Source organism: Microcebus murinus, chromosome 8, assembly GCF_040939455.1.
Source record: "Microcebus murinus isolate Inina chromosome 8, M.murinus_Inina_mat1.0, whole genome shotgun sequence".
NCBI classification, from domain to species: Eukaryota; Metazoa; Chordata; class Mammalia; order Primates; family Cheirogaleidae; genus Microcebus; species Microcebus murinus.
The window spans coordinates 44,997,881-45,020,397 of NC_134111.1; the positions used below are offsets into that span (position 1 = coordinate 44,997,881).

General features: G+C 36.0%; 1 protein-coding gene across 1 annotated transcript in view; it reads left to right on the forward strand.

Annotated features, from left to right (window-relative positions):
- The first annotated feature begins 1,024 nt into the window (after window positions 1–1,024).
- Window positions 1,025–22,517, forward strand: part of CSRNP3 (cysteine and serine rich nuclear protein 3) — a 192,275-nt gene continuing 170,782 nt past the window's right edge. The window contains exons 1-2 of the mRNA XM_012761165.3: window positions 1,025–1,076; window positions 19,537–19,707. The gene's annotated coding sequence lies outside the window, so the exon portion shown is untranslated. The remainder of the gene's footprint in view (window positions 1,077–19,536; window positions 19,708–22,517) is intronic.

A 22,517-nucleotide genomic window follows, 5' to 3' on the forward strand; every position in this document is an offset into this window, starting at 1 on the left:
AAATTTATGTCTCCCCAAGGAAACTTTTTCAGACCACCTCCAATAGAGGAAGCTCAAGTAATAGCATTTTTATCATAAAGAGTCTGGTTTGCATTACAATTTTTTTTTTAATTAACCTCTTTGAAGCTGTGGATGAATTTGCTTTGTTGTCTTAAAGAATTCTAATGTGATGTTTTCCTCAATTGTCCTTTTATACATGTTCAGAGGTGAAATGATTTTGCCCAAGTTTATCCGAATAAAATTGGAGTTCAATTAGTCACTGGGAAACATGGCAACCAAGTGGCTGATCCTTTTTAAATCTTTAATAAGTCCTATTATTCACAAATTGACGCTGGCATTTAAGGAATCCAAAGTAATGCAAACCATATAACTTTGCAATATTTGAATACTCTAATACCTAGGATAAAATATATTTTTCATACTGATTAGATCCTGAAACTGGCTGTGAATGGAAACATTGCCAAACAGAGATTGTATTGCAAATAGTGTACAACATCAATGTTAAGAGTTTTGATTCATTTTAATTTTCTCTCTTTGCAGACTGAATATGCATAATGTCATCTGATTTGGTATTTAGTCTCCCTCCTCTAGCCACATAACAAAATGCACAATGAGGAAATACATTCTGGTGGGGGAGAAAAATCAGTGGGAACTGAAAAAATAAGTACTGTACCTAGGTTTTACCATGAGGGTTTTGCTTTGATTCCTCGTGAGTGAGGCATTGATTAACCTTATTTTCCTAAATACAAATCAAGACATTTTACTTCAGCTGAAGTCACCTGCAGTCATTTCCCATGGTTTGGATCTATTCTTCGAAATATTTTGCATCTCTGCTTTCCTCTCCATATTTTTTTTTTCTCCACTCCCTTCCTTTCTTCCCAGCTGCAGGGATTTGTCCTCTAAAAGAGTGGGGGTGGGAGGGAACAAGGAATGGAAGCAAAGCAGGGAGCATGAGCTAGAGAATGCCAGGATCTGGCTTTTGTTATTGGTTGGCTGCCGCCTGATGGAGAGCGGAGGGAGGAGTGAACTCCTCAGTGTGTTCAGACGGAGCCGAAGTACAGAAACCATATTTACAGGTAAGAGCAAAAAAAAAAAAAAAAAAAGAAAAGAAAAAAGAAAAAATAAATAAAGAAACAAGAAAAGAAAATCCTTTTATCTTTGAAAGAGAATGCTTCTCCATTTTTATTGAACGATTTTATATTATGAAAATTATTCTGAAATATTTTCCGAAAGCCTGCCCCTTTCATTACTTGAGGACGCTTTGCAATGAGCTGTTCTTTCTCCCTGCAAAATCCTTGGCTGATAAAAAACACCAGAGGCGTGCCTTACCCTGGATAACTTTCTAAGCAAGTGTAATTGAAGCCAAATTAATAGATAAAATGAGTCACCATGTGCCTTTTAGAAAAATTTGTGTTCATGCTTATGTTAGGAATCACAGGGGCAATGAGCAAAGCTCGATAAATTCCACAGGTCCTGAGAAAATGGAGCCTTCTCTGAATATGCAATATAAAATTTCATGTGGTGCTTTTAAATATTTACAATACAATAAATGACTTAGGCAATTTTTTTTTAGGTTGTAGATTCTTTTAACACTAATTTAGATGAATGATTTGTGTGCATTTAAGTCCGTTTATTTAACTCTTCTTGGTAAATCTCATGCTGTTGAATAGTTGTATCATTTTATTCAGTAAATTTTAAACTTATGTGATAATTGAACAATCATCTGTCTGTATTTAACAACCTATATGGAGCGCTGTCTTTTTTGTAAAGCTCAGAAACCTAATTTTGAAGAATTAAATATTGCTGTAAAAAATAGCATCCTAACAGGCATGTTTCATTGATAGTATCATTTATCAATCAAATAATCTAGATAAGAATTCTATCAGAGCTTTTATATTGTTGGTAATGTCTCCAAGGCAATATTTTTTAACAGTTCTAAAGTTAAGATCTTACTTTACTAATTGCTTATATCTCCTAATGTTCTTGTATTTTCCCTTAGGGGAAATAAGGAAGAGTTCTAAATATGTAGAATAAATAGCACACTTACAGTAAAAACATGGGGGAAATAATTTTACTCCAAGTCATTAATTCTATAGTTATTTTAATTCATAAATATAGGTCACTTAAGGGTGGGAGAATCTCATTAAGATTGAGCTTTGAAGAAATATTACTGACTTGGGCACACTGACAATCAATTAATACCTGTTGACTATAATAACAAAATAAAAGTCTTTTAATGATGTAAATCATTCATTCATATATATTTTTAATGCTTTTTTGAGTGAACCATGAAATAATATAAACAACTATATAATTTCTAAGGATTTTTTTGGTCTCATTTTTGCTTTTTCTTTTTCTTTTTCAAATTTATTAATTTATTGTACTTTTTGTTTGAGAGATGGATTTTGCCTTTGAATAAAGAGATACAAGCATAACAATTCTTGCAAAAATTAAAATAAGTGGGCAGAAAAACTACTGAATATTGGGTAAAAATTATCTAAATGAATGGAGAACTACCTTAAATTTGCTAAATATTAAATTTGCTAAATGATTAAATTTGTCATACTGATCCTAGCAAATACTCTTGCATGGTTTATTTTGAACTATTTCTGGATTTCAAGAAACTGAAATTTTGCTATGTTTCTAATTATTAATAGGGTTTTCTGATTTTGGTTTTTCAAACAAAATGATGGGTAAAATTAATATACTTCCCCAGTGGAATTTAAGGTGATATATAAGACCAGACATTCATCTCCTAAAATGTGTTAGAGGAAATAAATCAATGCAACCATATTTTTTAGAAATTATAAATTCTGACTAAAGCTACCTCCAGGAATGAAGGGGAATTGATGAAAATTAGAGAGCAGAGTTCCACATGGTTTTAAATTATTCTGTTTCCTTGGAAACCAGCTGCTGCAGATGCATTTTGCTTTCTTTGGCTAAAAATATCATCCTTTTAATAATCACTAAGGGAGAGGTTCTGAATAAAACCAGAGTATATTGTTGCTGCTTTTTATAATTTCCTTAATGGTTCACATATTTTGGATGAAAAGTAGATAAACCCTTTCTCAATCAGCATTTCCTATCAGCCACTGGCAGACGTCTGCAAGTCTTATAAAATGAGACAACTGTGGCAGCTTTTGCTGCAGAGTCTACAGGGACTCAGAGAGGGAGAGGGACAGGGAGGGGGAGGGGGTGAGAGAGGAGGAGTGAGGAGGAGGAGCAGAAAGGGAGGGAGAATGTGTCCTGAGAGAGGAAAAAAAGCATGAAAGAAAACAGTGAAGAGATTCCTGTCCAAATGAACAATGAAACAGGGCAAATGAAAACCATGTAAAGCAGCTCAATTGAATGATGGCAAAACAAGACCATTTGTTTTTCCTTTGGTGAAAATGTTTTTAAGATTTAAATGTAGGTTTTTAATGGAATTTGTTGTTTCCAACTTTGGCCCTTCTCGGGATAGTTTCTTCTCTTTTTTTCTTTATGTTTGTAGTGGTTAGTAATGTACTGAATAAGACAATAAGAATATTTTTTTAGTATGTTGGTCACTTTAACCATAAAAGAAAAGCTTGTTCAGACTTTGGGTAGTGAGGAAGATTAAATACATGTTTTTACATATTACGGTAGAATAAGAATGTTTTAAACTTAATGTCTAGATCCTGTTTCATTAATGCAACCATCTTCTTGCCTTTGTAACCTATCCAATATATTTTTAAAAATTACACATTCTAACAACTTAAAAGCTATTTGTTTTGATATTGAGATAATTTACTTTAAATTTAATATGAATTATTATAAATGTGCATATATACTTTTTGTTTTATTAAAACATTTTGCTTTATATGAAAATAAACATTTATTTTTGTGGCTGTTCTCTATAAGAAAAGAAAATCACAGATATCATCATATTTTACCTTAGGTAATTTCTTAATTTAAAACATTTTTATTATAAAATTGCATGCTTCAAAGACAGCACTGTCAGCCCACACCTCATTTTTTCCCTCTCTCAGCAATTTTTTGAGAGGAAAAATCATCATAAAACTGTTACATCCTTTCTATTATTTTTATTATAATTCAGGTGATATTCCTAACTGTATTTTCTTTTTACAGCTCATTTAAATATTTTTGACATATTATACTTTATTTTCATAATATTAACTTTAGTCTGTTAGATTTTGTGTTGGCAATGTAGCAAATAAAGTACTATCACGCTAACTACATGTTAAAATATTTAATATGTATCCAATGTATTATATAAAGTGAAATTAATTTGGTATGTCAGTACTTTATTTTTCAAAAAGAGTTAGGATGGTGAGAAGTATTTAGTTTTTATCAATTAACCTGCGCCACGCACTTTAGTGACAGCACTTTCAGGATAAACACTGATGACATTACAAAGCACACTAACAACAAATCAGACAGACTAGTAAATGGATTGTGTGACCTGTGCAAATAACTCTTTTAAGACATAATCAAAATTATCAAGTGCATGTCAAGTTCTTGAAAATAATGCATTGCATAGACTTACTCTCAACTACAGATAATTTTAAAATACAGTTTGTTGTAGCGTCTACTGCATCATACTTCTTTATTTGCTAAAAGTAGCTTGCCAGAATTGTGAGTGAATTTACAGGGGCCTCATAAAGTCTCACAAAACATACTAAAGAAAATGAAATATTTAATAGTGTCTCCTATAATATGGGTAGAAACTTTTCATCTATAATGGAAATATGCTAGTTTAGCAAATAACCCCACATGGCTGTAAATGGAGGGGGTGGGATTTATAAGAAATGGATATAACACCAGGGGAAGAAAGCTTGGGTCAGATTTCACAATGTTCAAATTGTTCTATGTACTTAAGGTAATCCAGGCAAATGAAAAATCACATTTACATTTGTACTATGATACACCATAACGCAAAAATATTATTAATCAGATATTATTTTTTACTTAATATATATTTAAAACCTGATAGTTTAATAGAGAGTTTATGTAGATATGGAAAGGAAGTTGGTTCAAAACAGCATTATTATTTAATTAGCATTTTATAAATCAAGGAGCGAGGAAGAGATTTGATCATCAAGCTAATGATCACATTTGGATACACATATCTCAGCAAATCAGTTGGGTATGTCATTCAGTTTCTTGGTCAGTTGTTTAGATTTCAGATATTATAATGAACTAAATATTTTGATACGGAACTTGCTGAATGTGTATGCTGTGAGAATACAGACTCAATATAATATTTCAAGCATTTAACTCAAGATTAGGATGACCTTGATAAACATCCATGCTAATTCTAAGGATCACACATTAGCAAGGAAACCACTTTGATATGAGATCAACTACATGCTTTAGTCTCATGGCCCAAAAGGTAGATACTAGTGATGTGATTTATTTCCAAAGAGCCATTATAGTTTAGTAATTATCTTTCAATACAACAGCAAAGGCTGGTGTACACAACAAATATCTCCATTTTTCCTGACTCACATGGACATTCATAAAAATGATATTATTTTAAACAAAAACCTCCAACCACCAGCAAAAGGAGGTTTTTAAAACTTTTTATTTATTTTTTAGCAACAAGGTCTTACTGTGTTGCCCAGGCTGGAGCGCAGTGGCTGTTCTCATAAAGCACTACAGCCTCCAACGCCTGGCCTCACATGACCCACCAACCTCAGCTTTCCGAGTAGCTGGGACTATAGGTGCCCTGCACCATGTCCAGCAAAAACAGTTCTTATGCAAATTTTTATGTCTTTAAGTAATGTTTAATATAAAGCCCCTTTGGCAAATACTCATTTAATTTTCATGTATTCTCTTTTCATAATTTAGTCTTCCATTGCCCTAGAAACATGAGACTGGCCTATAGAGATAATTCCTTCCTAGATTCCTCATTTTACTTATGAAGAAATTAAGGCACACAGAAGACAATGATTGCTTTTGGTGGGAAACTAAACGTTTGCTTATGCAAAATTACAACAGCCAAACACTATGTATTTGCATTAAATATTGGACATAATGCATTAACTACTGGCTGAAAGAAAACCAGAGCTTAGAAGGGCTTTGGATAAAGGTGAGAAAAGATGGTGTGGCCAGATGGGCTCCAATGTACTCCATAGGGATTTTTAGAGTTGCACAAAACCCTCCACTTCAGACCTGTTGCTGGTATCAATTTAGCCTAATGTCTTTGGCTTATCAGCACAGTCTGCTAGACTTTTTATAAGATTGCTGTTATGATCAAAACTGCATTTTCATTTTGTTTTTGAGGAAGTGTTGATGCAGTTAGTTGCTGTCATGTTATGGATATAACCCGATATATTTAATAAATGAAACACATAATTTCCTAAACAGGAGCCCTAAATGTATTTACAAAGATTTTCATTTACTTTTCTCTCCCCATGATACGCTAGCCACAGAAAATCAATATTTGACATCAACCGTTACCCAGGTAATACTGGTTGGGATGGTATCAGCATCTTAAGGCAGAAAGGTTCTGGGAAAGGTTTTCAAAAGTCATTAAAAAAAATCCTTTTTTGGGGTCAAAATTCCTTTTGGTAGCACATAAAACTCATACTTCAGATTTTAGATTGTTTACCCATTGTGATATCCAAATCAGTGAGGAGTCCCAAGCTGAATAATTAAGGGAATTATCTTGTCAGTCATTTAGCCTCTTCTTGTACTTTCCCAATGACAGAAATCATTACATTCTAAGACAGTCCCTTGCTTTCATGTACGTCTCTGTTAATACTCTTCAATGTGACAGTGTCCATGTCACATAAATGTCATTAAGCCATGCAAAATTTTTGTATTGTAGACTTTTTATTGTCCAAACTCCATTTGTACTCTCCTACATTAATAGTGAATTCCATCTGCATACATTCCCGATTTTCTGCTTCGTCATTATACTACTGTGTTCCTGATACACACACTCAAACACATCATCATATACTAAATCAATGGGTTATTAGTAAATTAATGGAATTAAACTCTGATTGTCATATTAATATATGATATAAATGTTAAATACTATTTGTGTAAGAAAATATAGGAATATACATTTAACCAAATCTGTTTTCATACATATACTGTTAGTCAAGAATCCCTACTCTATTGAGTTAACATTTTCAGCAACCTTTTCATTTGGCTCTGGGCCAAATTTCTGCCATTGATGTATTCTGGTGAACAATTCTAAGCCATAGTGCCTGGCAGGTGACAATGCTAAAAAGACAATTTTCAGCTGCAAAGAAAACAAATGCATACTTGTATACCGAGAGTAAATATGCCCGTTTTACTAGGGTTTAATATGCCTCAAAGTAAAGGTAAGCAAGTGATATAAGACTGGTAGAAGTCCCTTGATATAAATATCACCTCCAGCCAGGTAAAAATAACCAAGGGGAAAAAAAGGATGCCATACCCTGATGATTGACTGGTGTCTGCATAGAAAGAGTGATTGCCAATATGCCATAAATGTGTTCATTTATATGGGATTATACTGAGGCATACATATACCCCATAAATGGGTGATTCAGTCAGGCAGCAAGTCTGTTTCTAGAAATGCATCCTTTGAGCTACTAAAGTATTGTGACTTTGCCTTACCTATTTGATTCTTTAGGTAGTGCAGGGTAATCATTGATGGGCTGCCTAATGGGCTTTGCAATCAGACATGTTATCTTACTGCCTGTGTAAATTGGGTCAGTTACTTAAGCTATCTGAGTCCCAGTTTCCTTACTTGTAAAATTCAGTTATCTACCTGGGCAATAATTGTGAAGACTGGTAGATGTATGTAGTGCATTTTTCACTGCAGAATTTGGCACATAGTGAGCCATTGTGTGCAACTTTAGTTGTTACTGTTAGTCATGCTTTTCTGTTTATAAGCCAAGAACAGGCCGGGCGTGGTGGCTCATGCCTGTAATCCTAGCACTCTGGGAGGCTGAGGTGGGAGGATTGCCTGAGGTCAGGAGTTCGAAACCAGCCTGAGCAAGAGCAAGACCCCATCTCTATTATAAATAGAAAGAAATTAATTGGCCAACTAATATATATAGAAAAAATTAGCTGGGCGTGGTGGCGCATGCCTGTAGTCCCAGCTACTCAGGAGGCTGAGGCAGCAGGATTGCTTGAGCCCAGGAGTTTGAGGTTGCTGTGAGCTAGGCTGACACCATGGCACTCTAGCCTGGGCAACAAAGCAAGACTCTGTCTCAAAAAAAAGCCAAGAACAGAAGGAGCAAAAATAGTCTCTAGGGTTTTTAATGACTTCCTGAAGTATTATTCTTCATTAGTGGATTAAAAAATTCCTCTTGTTTGGCTAGTTTTTCTACTTTTCTGTATTAACTATAATTAATCATTGGATATCAGCTGATAAAGTTAGCATTATATGAGAAAGAGGAAGTATGACAACAAATCTTAAAATCATTAAAGAATAGCAACGGTAGGACCTTCAAAATATCAAATTGGAAGAGCATTTTCCAAACTGGGGCATAGTTCTGAGAAATGTAATTGAAAATTTTATGGAAAAAAAATGTTCTATGGCCTGGTGCAGTGGCTCACTCTTGTAGTATCAGCTATTCAGGAGGCTGAGGTGGGAGGATTGGTTGAGCCCAGCAGTTCAAGGCTGCAGTGAGCTACGATTGTACCATTGCACTCCAGCCTGGGCAACAGAGTAAGACTCCATCTCTTTAAAATAGAAAAGGAAAGGACAGGAAAGGAAAAGAGGAAAGAGGGGAAGGAAGAAGAAAAGAAAAGAAAAGAAAAGAAAAGAGAAAAGAAAAAAGGAAAGGAAAGGAAAGGAAAGGAAAGGAAAGGAAAGGAAAGGAAAGGAAAGGAAAGGAAAGGAAAGAAGAAAGAAAAAAAAAAGAAAGAAATGTTCTATGGTTGAATCAATTTAGGAAAATGGAGAATCTGGATGACATTTAAACAAGACCCATTCCTGTTGAGTCTTTCTTATGCTAATAAATATTGAGACTTCACAAAGGGTATATGATATTAAGAATTTTTCATATCATAGACCTCCTATTAAAATCTTGTGGATCATGTTTTATACAGACTACACTAAGCATTTTTAAGACAGATGTATATCTACTATGTTACTGAACAACATCTAAATCAAAGGCTAAAACATGGTTCATGTTTTTACAATTGTTAAAATATAAAATAGTTCCAATGTTTCTAATATAAAAACATTTTCAAAATCATTCAATTACTTACATATTCACTCTTCATCAGAATTAATATATATTGATATATATTCAAATTTTCTTTATTTCCTCTCTTTTTCTCTTCTCCATATTTTGCTCTTAAACTTCTAAAAAGCAGCATGCGCATTTATGTTTCAAAAGACTTGCTGCCCCAAAAAGTACATCCAATGATTCCCTTTTGTTTAAAGTTCTCTATAAAGAGAAATCTGGAAACTTCTACTTTGCTGCCATATCTTGCCCTCTATTTACCTTAGTTTCCACTTCAAAAGTCCTTGCTTATTTACCAAACATTTCCTGAATCTCTGAATAAGAAAATATCCTATTCTTGAGTTGCTCATGGTCTAGAAAACCTATGCAAAGTTTTATATAAAGGGAGTATAGCATGACCATGAAGAGCACAGTCTATGGAGTCAGGCAAGTTGGGTCTTAAATTCAGCTCAGTTATTTATTACTTTTGTCAATGTCAATAAATTACCTACATTCTAGGCTTCATGTTGCTCCATGATAAAAAGAAAATCATAATATTTAATTCAGAATCATTGGAAGGTCAAATAAGACATGTTCACAGGATTTAGTTTATGAATCAGCAACATTATTATGATCTATTTATCTAAAAACAAAGTAGTTTATTAACTAAGAAAAAAAATAGAACAAAATGGAGAATATGAAGAAATCCCAAAGAATCACTTAAACTTTTTAAATAAGCAAGGACTTTAAAGGTTATAAAGAGTGCTTATTAATGACCTATTTCTTCTGCAAAGGTATTGTAAAAGTACTAAAACTCACAAGCCATATGTGTGCTCTTTATAGCTAGAATAAAGTGTCTGTAAACACAATATTTATGTATATTTTACCAGGAAAAAAGAAATGTAACTTAGACAATCACACACACCCACGCAGAAACTCATTAAGAATAAAAAGAGCCGGGCGTGGTGGCTCATGCCTGTAATCCTAGCACTCTGGGAGGCCGAGGCGGGCGGATTACTCAAGGTCAGGAGTTCAAAACCAGCCTGAGCGAGACCCCGTCTCTACCATAAAAATAGAAAGAAATTAAATGGCCAACTAATATATATATATCAGCCGGGCATGGTGGCTCGTGCCTGTAGTCCCAGCTACTCGGGAGGCTGAGGCAGGAGGATCGCTTGAGCCCAGGAGTTTGAGGTTGCTGTGAGCTAGGCTGACGTCATGGCACTCACTCTAGTCTAGGCAAGAAAGCGAGACTCTGTCTCAAAAAAAAAAAAAAAAAAAGAATAAAAAGAAAGTACATAGGAGAAAAAGTTCTAAGTATCCCCCCAACCCCCCCCCCCTAATTTCAAGCAATGAGATACCATCAAGAATGTGATGATTAAGGTAGGATTTCAAGTGCCCAATGCCTGGGCTTGAATTCTGGCTCTAAGACTAATTACCTATATGACCATGGCCTCCTCACCTAACCCCTCTGTGTTTTAACCTCTAAAAGATATTAATAATAATTAATAATAGTGCCTACCTCACACAGATGTGATGAAGATTAAATGAGTTGACATATGTTGCATTAATGTTCTATTGCTGTGTAACAAATTCCCACAAACTGAACAACTTACAACCACATCTATTTATTACAGCAAGTTAGAAGTGCTGCACAGTCTGGCCAGGTTCTTTGCTCAGGGCCTAAGATGGCCAGAATAAAGGTGTCAGCTTGGCTGAACCCTGGACTGGTTACTTTAGGGTAAAATCTACTTTGAAGTTTTTGTTCTTACTGTTGGCAGAATTCAGCTCCTTAGGGCTATAGAACTTTGGTCCCTGTTTCTTCCTTGCTTCAGCTGGGGGCTCTCAGTTTCCAAAGGCTGCACCTGTTCTTTGTCATGTGATCCCTTCCTACTTTGATGTAAGCCATGAAGAATCTGTCTCTCATTGAATCTCTCTTATCCTTAGTCTCTGCTAGACCTTGATTTAAAGGGCTCATGTGATTAGGTTAGGACCACCTGGATAATCTATCAGGTCACTGGTTTGGGACCTTAACTCATAGACAAAAATCCTTTGTGCCATGTAACATAAACATAATCACAGGAGTGGTATTTCATATTCACACTATTGGGGTTATACAGGGTACAAGGTGTGTTCATTCTGCCACCTTAGAATCCTACTTACTAAATATGTACAGTGCTAGAATAGTTCCCAGCACATAGTAAGCACTACATGTGTGTTAACTATAATTATTATCTTGAGTAGCTGACAAATTCACAAATTTTTTTTTTTAAAATAGCAATGCTACAAGTATTGGCAAAAGTATAGTGAAATGATATCCCAGTGCACCATTAAAGAAACATAAACTGGCAGAACCTTTCTGGCAGTCCAAATTGGCAATGTGTATTGAAAGGCCTGTACCTCCACTTCTAAGAATTCATCCTAATGACCCAATCAGATACATGCACAAAGATACATAAAGGAAAATGTTAATTATACTAGGATTTATAATAACAAATGTTTTAAAAGGAACCAAGCATGTCATTTTAGATGTTTGGTTAAATATTATGGCCTAGCTATTCAATGAAATATTATGTAGTTTTAAACACAGAAATAAAAATCAAATAAAACAAAAACACTAGAATGGTGAATCCTTTCCAGAGGGTCAAAAAAGAAAAAAAAAAGCAAAAAAATTAAAAATTTAATTAAAATGTAAAAAAAATTTATAAAAAAAACCAAAAACAAAAACATGTGGTTTTGGAAAATCTTGAATGAGAAGGAGACATTTATGTTATAAGTGGAGAAATTATAGGTTATAAAATTACACATATAGTGTTAATCAGTTCACACTTTCCCCTGGAGTGTGAGGTAGGCTTTTGGCAAGACATGGTCACCTGACAAGGGCTGGGGATAGACCCTGACAAGCACCCTCAGATTGCTGTAGATCAAACCAGACTTCTGGAGACTTGTTAGGAAGCCCCAGCCTCCTTCCTGGAGTGTGAAGTGGGCTTTTGGCAAGGGAGGGTCATTTGACAAGGAAGGGAGCATGCCCTGACCAGACTAGTCGTAATGTGAGGCATCCTGAAATACATGATATGTACCAACAAGGGTTGGGGGGAAGGTATAGAACTTAGAACACCTACAGTGTACATTCTAACAGTATAAAGTAGCTATAAATAATATTAGTCACATTTGACAGATGAGAAAACTCAGAGAAATTAAATACTTGCTCAAGAAATCCTTTTCAGAAAATGGGGAAACCAGGTTTGGAAGCACCTGAGGTTTTGCCATACAAATGATTTCTTGTGGTTCCTGAGACTCTGTATATATTTTTAAAAATGTCCTCAGAGAAGTTACTAATTACCCCAGTGTAAGCCAACTGCAGTACACATTCCTGCATCCCTATACATGAAGGCAAATTACTAGTGCAGTTGCTTTTTCTTCCTCAGATTTTTTAGTTCCTGCTTCTCAGATCTTAAATTCTAAATTAACAGATGTGCTTTTCATTGGGGGATCCAGGTATCACAACAACTTCAAATGGAAGCAGTTTTTCCCATTTACTTTTCAACATAGGAAGGTGTACCAAACTTCATAATCTTTGGAACTAGCATCTTTCTATAGACCCTACAGCCCCGGCTAGTTTCTTCTACTTATTGCTCTGCTATGACTAAATTTTTGATAAAAACCAATGCCCAGACCTCTCAAGTCACCAAATTGTTCTTTTCTCATTTGAGGATTTTTCTTCATCCTTCTCAGAATCTTTCTCCCATGTCCTACTTTCCCCCATATTTCCAGGACTGTTCAGTCTACTCACCTTTATTTTGCATTCTTCTCTACTTCCAACAATCTGTCCCCATTTCTTGCTCTAGCTTTTGCCAGTTAGCCTTTGGTAATCAATTCAAACCCATGGTTGTATCCCAGCTATATAATAACTGTCCTTGTAGTGGGAGGAGGGGAAAGAGGCCATAAATATATATCTATGGTTGTGGAGAGTTTCTATTCAATATATTGGGGCTCTGGGAGGGGCATTCAGGTGTCCTAGTCCATAATCATAAAATATTAACCATTGGATGTTTTATTCTGAAAAACTTGTCTAATAGCAACAAACATTTAAGACTCAAGTGTGTGTGTGTGTGGGGGGGTGGAGATCCATCTAAGCTCTAAACTCTATTATTTTTAGAAAAATAACTTTCATTTGTAGAAAGGCCAATGTACTCAGCATTCATAGGCATCCTTCCCTCAAAATGGCAAATTGTGTTTTATAACTTATAAGTTATATTATAAATTATATATGTACCTTTATATTCTTTAAGTGAACTATCCTGAGTCAATAGCTACTCCAGTTATTTCTCATTACAACATCATAAACTGAGCATAAAAATTAATAATTTATAATTTTCTACTACTACTCTTAAATGCTAATAATCTCATTTTACTCTTTTGAATGTCTAGGTTTCTAGGTTACTAAGCTTTATTTTGGAATATTTTAATTTGAAATATGATTATCCGATGTCTTAGTTCCTTGGGCTGCTATAACAAAACACTGTAGACTGGGTGGCCTATAAACAACAGAGACTTATTTCTCATAGTTCTGGAGGATAGAAGTCCAAGATCAAGGACAGATTCTGTGTCCACTGAAGGGCTGCTTTCTAGACAGCCATGTTTTCACTGTCACTTCACATGGCAGAAGGTCTAGGAATCTCTTCTGGGGCAACAATCTGCCTTCATGACTTGATTATCTCCCCACATCTCTACCTCCTAATACCATCGCCTTGGGGGTTAGGATTTCAACATATGAACTTTAGGGGGACACAAACATTCAGATCATAGCATTTTACTTGATAAATATACAGAACTGTAACTATTTTCATATTAGGAGTGCCAGTAAGAAAATTATATTTTATATACTTTTCAAAAAGAATTATTATATATAGGATCAATTATAATACAATATTCCCATTAGATAATTTTTTAAAAATTTTTTTATTTTTTTATTTTTTTTATTTTAGTGTATTATGGGGGTACAAGTGTTACAAATATTGCCCATGCCCTCCTCCCCCTTTGAGTAAGAGCTTCAAACGTGTCCATCCCCCAAACGTTGCACATCTTACTTGTTGTGGTGGTATATAAATTTTAAAAAAATTGTAAAGCATCATCTTTTTTGGACCCAGGAAACATAGATTTTGTTAGGGGAGCTTGAAGAAGGATTCAGAAAGTTCTGGCTTCTAACAAATACACAACTAATGTAATTTCTTTTATGTGTTAGAAAATATAAATCATCTGGGCTGGGGTGCGGTGACTCATACCTATAATCCTAGCACTTTGGGAGGCCAAGGTGGGCAGATTGCTCAAGGTCAGGAGTTTGAAACCAGCCTGAGCAAGAGTGAGACCCCATCTCTACTAAAAATAGAAAGAAATTAATTGGCAAACTAAAAATATATAGAAAAAATTAGCCGGGCATGGTGGCACATGTCTGTAGTCCCAGCTACTCGGGAGGCTGAGGCAGAAGGATTGCTTGAGCCCAGGAGTTTGAGGTTGCTGTGAGCTAGGCTGACGCCAAGGTACTCTAGCCCGGGTAACAGAGTGAGACTTTGTCTCTAAATAAATAAGTAAATGAATCGTCTGTACTTCCCTCTTTTGCTAACATTTTCTCCCAGTCATGTACTCTAAAAAACGATATTCTGTGCTATAGGGTGATTTTTAATACTGTTTAGGATTGCTTTCAGTTGACCATGTAGTGGGATGAACCAGTAAAGATCATTCATAATCACTGTCTTCTCCCTTAATTGTCCTCCTTTCCCACCTATTACTGCAGACATCTGAATGAGAGTAGCGTGTTAATATCTCTTAAAATTTTGCTTTCCATTATGATCTTGCTTCTGTTGCCATGGAAATAATTATGAGATTGCAACTTTGGTAATACAACCAGAAGGCACTACAATGGAATCAGATTGGTGAAAACAAAGCAGAATGAATCAACTCTCTCTCTCTCTCTCTCTCTCTCCTCTCTCTCTCTCCCTCTGTCTCTCTCTCTCTCTCTCTCTTTCTCTCTCTGTCCTTTCTGAGGCTCCAAGGCTTTGGGACGTTCTTTTCTACCCTATATTTGTGTTTACTTAGATATCTAATCATACATTTCAATATTTTTTTAATGACTTTGTGTAAGAATCTTCAGCCTGGAGGTATAACTGTGAGCAAATGTAACAAATTGACACAAATATTTACATTGATTTCTTGTCAGATAAAGAAATCAATTAAACACTTTCATAGTGTAACAGTTTTCAAATATTAATAGTTTCTTAATCTATAAACATAAGGAACTACAACATTTTTAGAAATCCACAACAACTCTTGGTCTTTCAGAGATTTTCCACACTACTTCTAAAAGTGCCACAAGTCACTTGAAGACAAGAGTCTAACCAAATAAAGGTTACTTTAGGTCTTCAAGTGAGTTTTTAAGCTAGAGACCGCTTGGGTTTCAAACAGAGTCAACCCAGAGCCAGAATCCTATTATCCCCACAGTAGCAGATAGTGATTATATATTTGAACTTTTCAAAAAGCTTTATTGAATAAGTAACTTTAGGGAGGGTGGTGGGTAAAATAGTTAACTCTGTGTCTCTATTTTCATTTTCCCATCAACAAATAAATCCTTGATAATGATCACAATCTATATATTGCCTCTTCTCTATCCAATTGAAAGAAGTATGTCTTCAGAGTGCTAAAAGAAAGGTTACTTTTTCATTGTTTATTTTATTTGCCAAAGTAGCACCACAAAGTGGTACAAAGTATCTGAATTCGTCTTATTTGAAATCTAGCAAGTAAGGTAACTCCACCATCATCAAGTAACTAGTTAATCTAGAGACCAGAGATGTAAAATTAAGTAAGCAAATTGCTTTAGGAAGCACTTTGAATTTCCCTCCCCTTCTAATGTCTTTTTAGATTCTTCATTCCCCCAAAAAAGTATTGACCTCTTTGGCTCTCTAAATAGTCAGGTTTTATGATTTTAACTGCTCATGTAAGCCACTAAATCCTCCCTAGGCATTTTCTTTAATTCTAGGCCTTCTTTTTTTTTATCCCATCAAATCTACCTTTTGTTTATCATAGATCTTCTGTTTTCTTATGAAAGTACAAATTAATGAATTGTCCTTTTAAATCGTAAGCCAGATATTGTCACTACACTACTTAAATGCTGCAGTGGCTTCCATCTCACTTAGAGAAATAGCCAAAGTCCTTAAAGGCTCTACACAATCTAGTCCTGAAGACCTGTCTAACCTCATCCTCTACTGTGCCTCTCTTGGGTCTGGCACATACCATTCCTTTTGACCTGGACTGCTCTCCCCTCAGAAGCCCACATTGCTGATCCCTCACCTCCTTCATGTCTTACTTCCTCACTGGGACATTAACTCACCAATCAATTAAAAGCTGAATGTTCTCTCTACCAACTCTGTAGTCACCACATCACTTAATGGCTTATTTTTCTCCATAGTATTTATATCCATATGACAATATTATGTATTTAATTTATTTGTGTTTATTATTTGTTTACTCCTTCCCCAAATAACACCAAGTAAATAAGCACCATTAAAGTAAAAATAACTTATTTTTTTGGTTGCTTCTTTATCATTTCCTGCTATCTAACTAAAGTAGTCACTGGAACATAATAGAAGCTCACTAGATGTCTACTGAATAAATAATGAATGGCCCCTAAACAAGGGGCAGACAAATAGATCTCTTTTCTATAGAATGATGTAAATGACCAAAAAAAGGACACTCAGATTCCGCCCTAAAATATAAACAAACCCAAGTCATTGGTGTTCGTAGTTGAGACTGGCAGAACACAATGAGGTAGAGACAGATCTGTTGGGCGCCAAAGCCATCTGCCAGCTGAAAATATGAGGAAGCAGAAAATACAGAAAAAGAGGAAGCCAGTCTGCAGAAAGACGTGGAACAAATATGCCCCATGAAGTAAAGCTACCAAGATGAAGGGCGAGCATGAGGGCAATGAAGTGCACAAGGAGGGTGGCCAGTTCCAAGGTTGCCACCTTTTAAGAAGTCACTCAAGTTAGACTTGATCTTTACCTCCATAAAGGCATAGATAGTACCACCATACTGGGGTGTGTTGGCTTAAGATGCCATTGTGCAGGTGTCTTTTGTAAAATAAGTTTATTCCCCCAACTAATGCATCTCTAGTGAAGAGCATTTCAGGTGGTATGTTGAGCTGATGGGAAAGAGAATGTTTTGATTCCCTGGTCTGTTAACCCCTCCAAGTCACAGGTCTGAAACATTCTTTGTCTATCTTGTAGAGCCAGTCTAAGTTGAGATTTAAAACTAAAGTGCCCATCAATACATGAGTGGATTAATAAAGTTTGGTATATGTATACCATGGAGTACTACTATTCAGCTATAAGAAACAACAGTGATATAGCACCTCTGTGTTTCCCTGGCTGGAGCTGGAACTCATTCTATAAGTGAAGTATCCCAAGAATGGAAAAATAAGCACCACATGTACTCACCAGCAAATTGATATTAACTGATCAACACCTAAGTGGACATATAGGAATAACATTTATCGGGTGTTGGACAGGTTGGGGGGAGGGGATGGGTATATACATACATAATGAGTGCAATGAGCACCAACTGGGGGATGGACACGCTTGAAGCTCTGACTCAAGGGGGGAGGGAGGGCAAGGGCAATATATGTAACCTTAACATTTGTACCCCCACAATATGCTGGGAAAAAATATAAATAAATAAATAAATAAATATAAAAAATAAATTACAATGTAATCTGAAAGATGCTCCTTTAACTTTGTAAATGAAATTAATAAGGGAAAGGACAATGGGGAACATGGGCCCTAAAGGACTGCTTATGAATAGGAATGGGCACTGGCCAGAGTTAGAATAGATTAAATTGGGAAAGCAGGGACCCAAAATGACATAATACCTGACATGAGTAGCAGCTTCATCCTTTGGCCTGGGGGTGCATATTTAGTTCTCCACAGTCTTACTACCTACTATCTCTTTGATTGTGAAGTCATTTATTATTGTATGCATGCTGTCATTTTCCTTCAGGTCAAGAATTTCTTGATACCCTTGTTACAAATAACGGTAGACAAAAAACTAGGATGACTTCATGATTTTATTACATCTGACCCAATGTACTCATCGAGGTTACCTGCCACTGTAGAAATTTGTGTTTGCAACCCTAATCACCTTACCTGTTTCTCTGTAGAGGTTGGAAGAAATTGTTACTCTCAGATGTTTAATGACTCATCTAAATTTTTTTTTTTTTTTTTGAGACAGAGTCTCGCTTTGTTGCCCAGGCTAGAGTGAGTGCCGTGGCGTCAGCCTAGCTCACAGCAACCTCAAACTCCTGGGCTCGAGCGATCCTTCTGTCTCAGCCTCCCGAGTAGCTGGGACTACAGGCATGCGCCACCATGCCCGGCTAATTTTTTTTTATATATATATCAGTTGGCCAATTAGTTTCTTTCTATTTATAGTAGAGACGGGGTCTCGCTCTTGCTCAGGCTGGTTTCGAACTCCTGACCTTGAGCAATCCGCCCGCCTCGGCCTCCCAGAGAGCTAGGATTACAGGCGTGAGCCACCGCGCCGGCCAGACTCATCTAAATTGACATTAACAAACTTTAGGAAATGCATCAGGCTACATCTGGCTGGCTTTTACTGACCATGTTGATATAGAGAGTGAAGAGACCTAAATTAATATTTTATCCACCAAAAGATTTAGGACTGTGTTTTTCCATGTATCAAATCTATTCAGCCAACCTCCCTGGCATGGGACTCAAATATTCCCTGTAGCTCTGCTGAATTGACTGGAAACATGATAATGCATCTAAATTCTGCAGGTATAGCCATGCCTAGCAACCAATTTGATTTTTGATGGACAAAGAGCCCCAGGAAAGTAGATGCCTTTATACCTGAGAAAAAAAGAAATCCCAAGCAAGATAGACATACCCTCATCAGTATGCTGTGGATATGACAGCATGCAAGTGAGTGATCTATTTTGTTCTGAACTCTGGCTTTGTCAGTGACAGTGCACGATTTACTAGAACAGATAAAATAAATGCATTTGACTCCTGTTTTGACGTTTCACGACACTGAACCATATTTCCTTATGCAGTTTTCTTATTCCATATTCTTAATTTTGACTTTTTCTTATAAGACACTGTTGTCAGAATGAGATTGAAAATAACAATGAATCAGGGTAGAATTGTTTGCAATGCTTTCCAACATTATGGAAAGAATAATTTCTGCATGGATATGATAATGTGGCATATGTAGTTCAAAAAATTACAGCCCTCCTCCCCCCCCAAATGACTTTGAGACCTTGACTATGCAATCAGCAGTCAAATATTTCAATGCTCTGTTGCTCCCATTCCTGGTACAGGTACATGTGACAGCGCTGCAGCTATGAGTGGAATTTTAAAGGGGAAGTTTCAAGAAGTCAACGGCGCCTCACCCTGCTCTTCTGTGCAGGAATCAGATGATGACGTTTTTAGCTGTGACCGCGCCGAGAGTGTTGATAGTGTCAATTCATCCACTTCTAATGACTTTACCAGTGAGTATCTGAAGCCGTATTTCAGATTGTGCTCTAAATTGTATTGGGCCCATTCTTGGGGGCTTTAGCTTTATCTATTGCCTTATATCTGCTCCCACATTCTTCAACAAATCAAACACATTTGCAAAAACATGATATCGATTTGGTTAATTAAACCTCAGCAATACACTTCTGTTTATCTTTATGAGTGAGTATATAGGACTCATTGTTAGAAATGAGTCCAACTGGAAGTAAGCAGGTAGCAACTGAAAATGATTTAATATGTGTCTTCAGTTTTCTGAAATATTAATAGATCCAGCTTTTGGAAATATAAATAATTGAACCATTTTGATTTCTAATATTGATCAATGAGTTGTAGAATATTTGCAGTGCTAAGTGTAACGCATTTACTTTTTGGATGAGAAAATGATGTTTGTTTTTAAAATGAATGCTACCGTGAAATCAAGGCCTTGATGGCCTTGAGATTTTGTAGTTGTTTGGACACAGGTGAAACTTAGCCATAGCCAGGTTCACGTGCTAGGGTAAGGGCAGCTTTCTTTATGTATATACTTCAACATCATTTAGCTTAGTATGATATGTTCTGACTTGAAACTCTACTCATTTTAAAATTGTATTCCTTGTAACAGATGCACATATGAAGGTTTTGAAATAGGTGACCTTTTCCAACATCCCTGTGCTCATTCAACATCAATCATTAAGGGAAAAAGGATCTCAAATCAATTTTTAAAACAAGTTAGCATGCAAAGCAAAACTAAACAAAGTCAATGAAAGCCCCATAATTTAACCTATGCCTCATGAGAAGATGGATATAAACTTCCTTTTAAGGTTGTATTCCATAAATAAAGGTAAAAATTATCCAATACAAAAGATTATCATTCAGAAGAGGTTATTTCCACACTAGTGTTTTTTCTAGGATTACTTTTCTGGGGCATTTATATTCAGGGATTTCAAACTCAACGAAACAGCCTTTTTAAATTCACACTAAGGTTCATACAGTGTAGCTCTTTGACCCCTACAATTCTATTTTTAACCTTCTTCCCACTTCTTCAGGAATTCAAATTTTTATTTGGTATTTATGAAATTTCCTTCACCATTGTTAAAATAGTTTAGAATAAAAATAAGTACAATTTTATAGTCATTTTTAGCCTTTGTATCATTAATCTCTTGACTGAAATAGAACATTTTTTTTGAACTTGTAGAAAGTAGAAAAAAGTAAGGAAGATATAAAGGAACACTTGGGGGAAGGGAAAAGCTATTTTGAGGATAAGATTCTCGAGGTACATGGAAAGACTATTGCTAGATAGTCGATTTGGGGTAGGGATTTAAGTTTTGTTTGGGATTTGCCTATAGCCTTTTCACACCTTCCTCCAAGTGACTGTCACCTTGTGGAGGGCACCAATTTTGCTTTTTACACCGTGTTATCAACTGTGGTGTCTGAAAGAGTCCTAAGGATGCTCAGAATTCTTTATTGAGTAAAAGGATAAATTTCAGACAATTCTTAAAAGCTGGAGAGAATGAGTCCACTGGATGTTCTTATCCTTAGAAAAGTAAGAGTATATATTTAAATTCAAGACCCTCCAGAGCCTTCTATTAACACCCTTTCTGTGTGCTTTGGAGAGCTCTCCTTTTTCAAGTCCTGCAGCACTGCAGGAGGTGCCCAATATTTCTCCATTTTTTTTCCCTGTAGCCACTCCTGAAAAACATCATCAATCTAAAACCCTATTTCTTGAGGTACCACCTCATCTAGTAGTGCAGTGCAGTGTTTTCCACACCCCTGTGATTTTTTTTATCTCCAGCGTGCTTACAAGCTCCTTGGTGTCTATGCCTCTCCTCCAGTTACAAATTGGCTCTCTCCTGGAAAAATCAATTGCAGGACTTCTCTATGCAAGACACTTATTGATTTCTATAGCTTGTGAGTTCACAAAGTGCCTATAATGCTCATTTAAACACCATCAGGTCTTACAATTGTGGCTCAAGATGCTTTCCAGATGAAAGTGATGTTCTGGTGGTTTAGGAAAGTTTGAAAAATTATAGGTCAGGCAGTTGTTCTGAGCACCTAAACAGTTCCCTGAAAGGATAAAAGTTCCAGTGGAGAGTGGTTTTATTTTCTCATAACTATTTTGATATGTGGGCATAACTATTCCATTTCATCATCATTACATTACTACAGTCTGTAGAGGAGAAAACATGTATCCACTGTGGTCAGAGAAGTCTTAGGCTATTAAAGAAGGCAGCTGCAAAGTTTGATTCCTTTTTTTCCCAGCAGTGCTGTTAATGTACTTTTCTTTGTGAATTTTCAAGGGCTTTGAGGGAAACATTTGCTGATACTCCTCTGTAAGGGAATGGTGATATGCATCATTGAACAACTTGTAATTGAGTGTGTGATCAGAACCATGATTTGGGCTAAACAGTGGGGGAAGGGTAAAGCAGCATAGATGGCAACATGACCTCCAGGGGACTTTCTGTTGCTGTGGGCTCCTTTTAGCCTCATTGCAAATACAAAACCATATAAATTACTTTATTCGGTTGAGTAAATTGAAGAAGAACACCCATGCTAGTCTCTTTAAGTGGATGTAATGCTCTGCTTATAACGGAGTGAGACAAAAACAACAGCAAAGAGTCAGACCTCATTTTGAATTCGAAGAATGTTAGAACTAGTAGGGCCTTGGAGAGCATCTAGACTGACTCCCTTATTTTACAGATGTGGAGACTAAGGCCCAGGGAGAGTAACTTGACAAGAATCAAAATGTGAGCTGGTGGCAGAGGACTTTAATGTAGATCCCTAGAGTCTACCTTTCTACTAGACCGTG